The sequence below is a fragment of the Bison bison genome, unplaced genomic scaffold, assembly GCF_000754665.1.
Source record: "Bison bison bison isolate TAMUID 2011002044 unplaced genomic scaffold, Bison_UMD1.0 scf7180017864378, whole genome shotgun sequence".
NCBI classification, from domain to species: Eukaryota; Metazoa; Chordata; class Mammalia; order Artiodactyla; family Bovidae; genus Bison; species Bison bison.
In genome coordinates, this window is record NW_011494950.1 from 1,457,831 (window position 1) to 1,467,389 (window position 9,559).

A 9,559-nucleotide genomic window follows, 5' to 3' on the forward strand; every position below is an offset into this window, starting at 1 on the left:
TTCTGTGGCTAAAAACCCATCTTACTTTTTCTGAAAACATCATTCAGAGTTTGGGAATAACTCCAGAGAGAATAAAAGACATGTAACTAGGATGCTCGTCTGTCAGTATCTGACTGGCAAAAGACTAGCCTGGAAAAGAGACCATGAGCTTCGCCTCACAGATGGGCAGTGTGAACAATGAACAAAAGCTGTGATGCAGCACAACAAGCCCGGCTGCTGTCAGAAGACTTGGGGCAGGTGATGTGCCTGCTTGAGCTTTGTTTTCTTCATATGAAAATGATCGTAACAATACTTCTCACAGAACTGCTGTGATGAGGGTGATTAGGAGAAGGCATTTGGGCAGGCTAAGTCGCTTTAGTCGTGTCTGATTCTGTGTGATCCTGGGGACTGTAACCTGCCAGGCTCCTCTGTCCGTGGGATTCTCCAGGAGAGAATACTGGAGTGAGTTGCCATGCCTTCCTCCAGGGAATCTTCCAGACTCAGGGATCAAGTCTGTTATGTCTCCTGCATTGGCAGATGGGTTCTTTAACTCTGGAACCACCTGAGAAGACCTATTAGGAGAATAGTTTTATGTTAATAATAACAGCTCAAATTTTTCTGTGTATGTGCTCAATTGTGTGTGACTCTTTGCAACCCCATAGACTGTAGCCCACCAGGCTCCTCTGTCCATGGGATTCTCCAGGCAAGAATACTGGAGTGGGTTGCCATGCCCTCCGCCAGAGGATCTTCCTGACCCAGGGATTGAACGTCTGTCTCCTGTGTCTCTTACATTGCAGGTGGATTCTTTACCCACTGAACCATCAGAGAAGTCCACTAGCACTTACTATATGCTAAGGCATTTTTCTGAGTATTTTTTCTTCAATACTGACTTATCTCAGAAGCAACTTGGGCAAATTATCCTTTATCCTTTCAGCTTTTATTCTTTCTTAAGAATAAACCTCTGAAAATTAATTTTACTTACCTCAGAATTGTTGCAAAGATTAAATAAGTCAATCTAGGAACATACTTACTCAGGTATACAACCCATGGTAAGTCCTCAAAGAGTGTTAACTATTCGGATCCATTATGTTATACGGCCTAGTGGTAATTAACAATATAATATTGAGTCCCCATGAATATTGCCTGCATGAGGAGGGAGAAGAAGTGGACAATTAGGATTTTGGTGACTGTGAGAAGTTTCCATTTTGTACCTCCATATAGACTCTCCTCCTTGCTCTGTTCCCAGGGAGGATAAGATATATGGGCTACATCAAGAGCCCATATATCTCACCCTCTGACTTCTGGTTAGCTCAGCTGATGCAGAGCCTGAGCAAAGAAGGAGGAGGGTGGGAGGAGAGTGAGGTCAAGGCATTCATTCCCTGCTTCTTCCCTGTAGGGTTCCTGTGGGCCATCTGGCTGCAATCCTTGCTATGACCCTCTTCACACAGCTTTTTCTCTGGGGCTCTACATGGGACTTCCTCCCTTAGCCCCTTCAGGCCAAAGGATAGTAAGTGCCCTTTGTAGCTAGCTGACAGCACTTCGCTATCACTTGTGGTTTCCCTGTATTCTGCTCAACTTTGGAAACAGTCCCCTTATCACACTCTTCTTGAATTGCCCAAGCAAGGCCCATATCGTCTTCCTGGGTACTGTCTCTTGTGTTCACGCCTTTCCTGGGCTAACATCCAATACAGGTAGCAAACACTTTCTTCAGAGGAACAAGTTCAATCATTTCCAAATTGGTCCCCCTGGTGTGTTTCTTTTACACATCTGTACTTATTCTACTCCTTTCCCATCTCACTCACATGGGAGGATTGTGACCCTGTTCAGATTTTCTACACAAGGCAGTGGAAGGACAGGGCTTGAGGACTCTGGAGTGTGGGTAAAAGGGTGCTGGATGAATTGGGGTTAAACAGTTTAAGAATGAGGCCAGGAAGGTGCTAGTAGACTGGAAGAAGATTAAAGAGATCCAGGGACTAATGATCTGCACGAGGCTGACGTTCAGGTGATCAGGGAGTGAAGAGAAGAGATAGCTGAAAATATACGAAGTTCTGTCTGAGGGTGAGATAGTAGGTTAACAGGGTTAAAACAATTATAAGAAATGACAAGAGCCACAGTGTGTGGTGGGATTATGTGGACTAAGTGGAACAAATGTGTCAGCCACCGTATTTGAGGAGTTCCAGGAAATGGACGGCAAGGTGAAGGATGAGTTGCCCATGTGGTCACTTGAAATCAACAAGGATGAGGTCACTAACACCAGACTGGTGCTGGAAGGACAATGAGCTGCGTGCTGAAGATGTCAGTGAAACCTGGGAGGGAACCAGGGGGTTAATCAGTTCAGTTCAGTTCAGTCGCTCAGTCGTGTCCGACTCTTTGTGACCCCAATAGATGACAGCAATAGAAGGGACAGCTATGTGGCACAACGTCTCGAAGGAGTAACTCCAGGGCAGTTATTCCCATTTGTGAATGTCAATGCCTCTAGACCCTAAGGAAGATTTATGGGAGAATAAACAACCCCCTGTATAATTTGACTCATAGCAGAAAATAGATGGCACACTTACTAATATTTTGGGTAAAACATTTTAGGACAGTGGGAAATTAGAGTAAGAGATGAAGGATTCCCACTTGGAGAGGAAAGAGATCATGACAAACATGTTTATTTAAATGCTGACCTAAATCTCTAAAAATCTCAAACATTCTTTCCCATAATTTTACCTTCCCAATAGAAATGTTTTCATACTCATTTTTTAGCATTTGTGTAATATGTTCTTCCTTTAAATACTGTAGTTTTGCAAGAATTTCCTGGTTTAACAATAAATAAGTCCCGCAAAGTTACACAATCCATTTCTCATAGTTTGCTTGAAAAATGAGAAGAAAAAGAACAAAAGGTCTAGGATATGAGATTAGTTTCCACTTGATTTACTGTAAAATACAATTTTCCATTTCATTTGGTGTTTTATCTCTAGAATCAATTTTAAACTTTTTGCAAAGGAAAGACTGAAAATAAGAGGAATATTTAAACAATACAAATACATTTCTTGAGGCCAACAGAATTCTTCATGGTCACTTTTGGTCTCTAGCTGTTCAACTTTTGCTTCTCTTTTTAGAGAGAAGCCGAAGTTTACTTTAGTTTTGCACTTAGAGAGGGCAGGATCCTATTTCAGGCTATATGGCACGTTGCCTATTTCCCCCGCCATCCACTTTCTCTTCTTTTTCATTTCCCTGGATTTATCACCGGACTACGACCACCCAGAATAGAGGTAGTATTTCCCAGCCTTGGTTGGCTTGACCACATACCTGTTTCAGCCCATTTGATGTATTTGAATCCGTTGATGAACAAAGTTCACTGTTCAGGTTGCTATGAGTTCCACAGAATTTGCCTTGATGGATAGGAGCATAGAAATTAGCATCTTTTTCTGCACACATCAGGTGTATCATGTGGGAGCATTGCCTAACCTCTTGCTGTTGTTGTTGTTTAGTTGCTAGGTCATATCCAACTCTTTTGCAACCCCATGGACTGTGGCCACCAGGCTCCTCTGTTCATGGGGTTTCCCAGGCAAGAATACTGGAGTAGGTTGCCATTTCTATCTTCAGGGGATCTTCCCCATCTGGGGAATCAAACCCACATCTCCTGCATTGCAGGTAAATTCTTTACTGCTGAGCCACCAGGCATGTCCTAACTTTGCTGCAATCTGTAAAATGAGAATAATATATCTACCTCATGGGGTGATTGTGAAGATAGGGGGGAAAATGATACTAAAAAACAGTATTTAACTGGGCACTTCCTATGTGTCAGGATCTAGGTACATGAATTCTGTATCACATTTAATAAACGCCAGCACAAGGCTCCCAGCCTCCTACCCACACTGTGCTGCCCTAGACTCCCAAACAAGTCTACATGCATCGTGGCCCCAGGGCTCTTCCCCGCAGCACACGGGTCAGAATTCACAGGGACTTTAGTCTCATGGGACAATCTGAGTGAAAACAACACTTCTGTGTTCAAAATAGTTCCTTTCCTACCCTTGACCCTGATATATTGTAGTTAAGCCAAATAACATGAGTCACCCCAAATTGTTCTTGTCTCTCATGCAAAGGAAGGAGGGAAGAAAATGTGCCAGATATTCCTTGCAATTTTGTTTAAGTTCCCTGGAAATGTCTAGGCATGTCTGAACCCTAGGGTGAACAGTTTCCAGTTGAGACCTATTCACCCTCTCCCCACCCCACCCCTGCAGCAAACACTGTGCAAATCACTCCCCAAAATGCAGGGTTGGGATACTAATATCTCTTGACATGTTACTGCGGTACAGTTGTCACCTTTTGGGGACAAGAGGGTCTCTGAGCTCAGGAGATTGTTTCCCCCCAACATGTGGGCTGGAATTCAAAGACAGACAGTCAAGAATCACATCAAAAGACTAAGAGCTGCTACCCTCAGCAATGTGGGCCCAGGTCATTTCACCCTGTGGGTCAGATCCAACATTATTATTGAGAAGCTGATAAAACCAGCGGGATGTGTCAGTAATCATTACATAACAGCTTTCCTAGTGGCTGAGTGGTAAAGAATTCACCTGCCAGTGCAGGAGATGAAAGTTTAACCCCCGGGTGGGGAAGGTCCCCTGGAGAAGGAAATGGCAACCCACTCCTGTATTCTTGCCTGGAGAATCCCCATGGACAGAGGAGCCTGGTGAGCTACAGTCCAAGTGGTTGCAAATAGTTGGACATGACTTAGCAACTTAAACAAAAACTGCCAAAGAGCAGATGACTTACATTCTGATCTGTCTTGGTGGTGACTGGAGACAGCTCAGCTTTTATGGGATGGTTTTGTCCCCACAAGATGCCCTGGGCCTACTAGCTTGAATACCAAATCCTGGCCCAGAGACCCACAAAACCCAAAGCAGGGGGAGAGGTGCGGCTGTACTGCTGGCCTTTTCCTGCAGTGCTGCTGCGGAGGGCTGCCAGCGGGATGGTGGGCATGCAAACTGGCCCTGGCCGCTCAGTCTGCCAGGGATCATCAGCCAAGTCTAGGTTTTCAGAAGGAAGCCTGGGGTACTTGGCGGCACACAGGGTCACTTGGGGTGTCAGGAGAAAGGGCTAAAGAGAGATTTAACAATTTTGTAAGGAAGCAAATGAAGCTTCTATTAGAAGACATTCTTTGATCAGTATTTTAGTTTTCTGCCAGTTTAAAATGTGCGACTATATGGTGTTTTGTGTAAGTGTGCTGTATGTGTGTGTAGTGTAGAGTGTGTATGTGTGTGTGTGTGTGTGTGTGTGTGTGACTATATGTGTCTGGGAGCCTGTATACAGAACAGTGCATTTCCACCCTCTACCCCTGGGGAAAGCTTCTATGAAAGCTTTTTTCATAAAAAAGCTTTTTTTTTTTCACAGCTTCTATGAAACTAACCTTACAGGGACCTTTTGCAATGGGTGTTCTGAGACAACCACTATTTCAAATATTTGGGTCAGAACACACTTTCTGAATCAGATAACAGGACATGCGTTCTTGGTGTTTAATGTCATGTGTTATTAAGATGTTTCATCAACTACCCAGTTTTCTCTAAAATACTCATCAGTGCCCCGTCCCCAGTCTCCAAAAGCATCATTTAAAGTTTATCAGAAAACACATTTTTACCCTCCTCAAAATGTTTTTATTGAAGTTTCCTCATGCTTTCAACTTTGATTCTGGAAACACTGTCCTTTTCTCTGTTTGCCACAAATGTCGTGAAATGATATATTTTTTTTAAAAAAGTGGGATTAGGGTTGGGGAGGTTGGAACACCAAGAAAAAATGGAGAGGAGGACTAGACTTCAAAAATATATTAAACATATACACTACCATATATAATATAGGCAGTCAGTGGGAACTTGCTGTGTGACTCAGGGAACTCAAATTGGGCTCTGTGACAACCTAGAGGGGTGGGATGGGGATGGATGGGACATATATACCTATGGCTAATACATGTTGATGTATGGTGGAAACCAACACAATATTGTAAATTATCCTTCAATTAAAAATAAATTTCTTAAAAAAGAAAAAAACATATATATATATATATAAATATATATATATATAAACATTTCTGCTTTGCAACTGTTAGATATGGAGTTTAACTAAAAAGCCACCTCTAACTCTGTAGTGCTGATCCTCAGCATAAGGCAATTAGGTGGTTGTTCTCACCAGATAGTTCGTAACCATAAAATAGCAGCCTTAGAATTGTCCATATTCATTTGCTACTCAAAGTGAAGTTCAAGACCTGGAAGCCCTGTCAACAATTGGGGGCTTCTTAGGAATGCAGCTAGAATCAACATAGCTGGGAGAAATGTCAATAACCTCATATATGTAGATGACACCACCCTTATGGCAGAAAGTGAAGATGAACTAAAGAGCCTCTTGATGAAAGTGAAAGAAGAGCGTGAAAAAGCTGGCTTAAAACTTAACATTCAAAAACTAAGGTTATGACATCTGGTCCCATCACTTCATGGCAAAGAGATGGAGAAATGATGGAAACAGTGAGAAGCTTTATTTTGGGGGGCTCCGAAGTCACTGCAGATGGTGACTTGCAGCCATGAAATTAGAAGATGCTTGCTCCTTGGAAGAAAAGCTATGACAAACCTAGACAGCATATTAAAGAGCAGAGTCATTACTTTACAATACTCATGAAACTATGAGCCATGCCATGTAGGGCCATCCAAGACAGACGGGTCATGGTGGAGAGTTCTGACAAAACATGCTCCACTGGAGGAGGGAATGGCAAGTCACTTCAATATTCTTGCCTTGAGAACCCCGTGAACAGCACGAAAAGGCAAAAAAGACATGATACTGAAAGATGAACTCCCCAGGTCGGTAGGTGCCCAATATTCTATTGGAGAAAAGTAGAGAAATAACACCAGAAGGAACGAAGAGATGGAGCCAAAGTGAAAACAACACCCAGTTGTGGATGTGACTGTGATGGAAGTAAAGTTTGATGCTATAAAGAACAATATTGCATAGGAATTTGGAATGTTAGGTCCATGAATCAAGGTAAATTAGAAGTGGTCAAACAGGAGATGGCAAGTGGTCAAACAGGAGATGGCAAGTGGTCAAACAGAAGACAGCAAAAGTGAACATCAATATTTTAGGAATCAGTGAACTAAAATGGACCGGAATGGGTGAATTTAACTCAGATGACCATTATATCTACTACTGTGGGCAAGAATCCCTGAGAAGAAATGGAGTAGCAATCATGATCAACAAAAGAGTCTTAAATGAAGTACTTGGATGCAATCTCAAAAATTACAGGATGATCTCTGTTCATTTCCAAGGCAAACCATTTAATATCACAGTAATCCAAGTCTATGCCCCAACCAGTAATGCTGAAGAGGCTGAAGTTGAACAGTTCTATGAGGACCCACAAGACCTTCTAGAACTAACATCTAAAAAAGATGTCATTTTCATTATAGGGGACTGGAATGCAAAATTAGGAAGTAAAGAGATACCTGGAGTAACAGGCAAATTTGGCCTTGGAGTACAAAATGAAACAAGGCAAAGGCTAACAGAGTTTTGCGAACAGAATGCACTGATCATAGCAAACACCCTCTTCCAACAACACAAGAGAAGACTCTACACATGGACATCACCAGATGGTCAATACCAAAATCAGATTGATTATATTCTTTGCAGTCAAAGATGGAAAAGCTCTATACAGTCAGCAAAAACAAAACTGGGAGTTGACTGTAGCTCAGATCATGAACCCCTTATTGCAAAATTCAGATTTAAATTAAAGAAAGTAGGGAAAACTAACAGACCATTCAGGTATGACCTAAATCAAATCTCTTACGATTATACAGTGAAAGTGAAAAGTAGATTCAAGGCATTAGATCTGATAGAGTGCCTGAAGAACTACGGACGGTGGTTAATGACATTGTACAGGAGGCAGTGATCAAGATCATCCCCAAGAGAAAGAAATGCAAAGAGGTGAAAGGGATGTCTGAGGAGGCCTTGCAAATAGTTGAGAAAAGAAGAAAAGTGAAAGGCAAAGGAGAAAAGGAAAGCTATATCCATTTGAATGCAAAGTTCCAAAGAATAGCCAGGAGAGATAAGAAAGCCTTCCTTAGTGATCAATGCAAAGAAATACAGGAAAACAATAGAATGGGAAAGATCTCTTCAAGAAAATTAGTGATATAAAGGGAACATTTCATGCAAAGATGGGCACAATAAAGGATGGAAATGGTATGGACCTAACAGAAGCAGAAGATATTAAGAAGAGGTGGCAAGAATACACAGGAGAACTGTACAAAAAAGATCTTCACAACCCAGATAACCACGATGGTGTGATCACTCACCTAGAGACAGACATCCTGGAATGTGAAGTCAAGAGGGACTTAGGAAGCATAACTATGAACAAAGCTAGTGGAGATGATGGAATTCCATTTGAGCTATTTCAAATCCTAAAAGGTGATGCTGTGAAAGTGCTGCACTCAATATGCGAGACAATTTGGAAAACCCCAGCAGTGGACACAGGACTGGAAAAGGTAAGTTTTCGTTGCAGTCCCAAAGAAAGGCAATGCCAAAGAATGCTCAAACTACCACACAACTGCACTCGTCTCACACGCTAGCAAAGTAATGCTCAAAATTCTCCAAGCAAGGCTTCAACAATATGTGAACCATGAACTTTCAGATGTTCAAGCTGGATTTAGAAAAGGCAGAGGAACCAGAGATCAAATTGCCAACATCCGCTGGATCCTTGAAAAAGCAAGAGAGTTCCATAAAAACATCCATTTCTGCTTTATTGACTATGTCAAAGCCTTTGACTATGTGGATCACAATAAACTGTGGAAAATTCTTAAACAGATACGAACACCAGACTACCTGACCTGCCTTCTGAGAAATCTGTATGCAGGTCAATAAGCAACACTTAGCAATGCATATAATTAACTTATATGCATAGTATATCAAGCGAAATGCTGGGCTGGATGAAGCACAAGCTGGAATTAAGATTGCCAGAAGAAATATCAATAACCTCAGATATGCAGATGACACCACCCTTATGGCAGAACACAAAGAAGAACTAAAGAGCCTCTTGATAAAAGTGAAAGAGGAGAGGGAAAAAGTTGGCTTAAAACTCAACATTCAGAAAACTAAGATCATGGCATCTGGTCCCATCACTTCATGGCAAATAGATGGGAAAGCAATGGAAATACTGACAGACTTTATTTTTCTGGGCTCCAAAATCACTGCAGATGGTGACTGCAGCCATGAAATTAAAAGATGCTTTCTTCTTGGAAGAAAAGCTATGACCAACCTAGAGAGCATATTAAAACTCAGAGACATTACTTTGTTAACAAAGGTCCATCTAGTCAAGGCTATGGTTTTTCCAGTAGTCATGTATGGATGTAAGAGTTGGACTATAAAGAAAGTTGAGCACTGAAGAACTGATGGTTTTGAACTGTGGTATTGGAGAAGACTCTTGAGAGTCCCTTGGACAGCAAGGAGATCCAACCAGTCAATCCTAAAGGAAATCAGTCCTGAATATTCATTGGAAGGACTGATGTTGAAGCTGAAACTCCAATACTTTTGCCACCTGATGTGAAGAACTGACTCATTTGAAAAG

At 41.9% G+C, this 9,559-nt stretch overlaps 1 long non-coding RNA gene across 1 annotated transcript; it reads right to left on the reverse strand.

Annotated features, from left to right (window-relative positions):
- Positions 1–464: 464 nt before the first annotated feature.
- On the reverse strand, positions 465–3,394 carry LOC105001049. Its single transcript, XR_826814.1, has 3 exons — positions 3,274–3,394; positions 1,011–1,122; positions 465–551 (listed from the first exon to the last, which is right to left on the reverse strand). It is a non-coding gene; the product is annotated as an uncharacterized LOC105001049 (long non-coding RNA).
- Between the last annotated feature and the right edge of the window lie 6,165 nt (positions 3,395–9,559).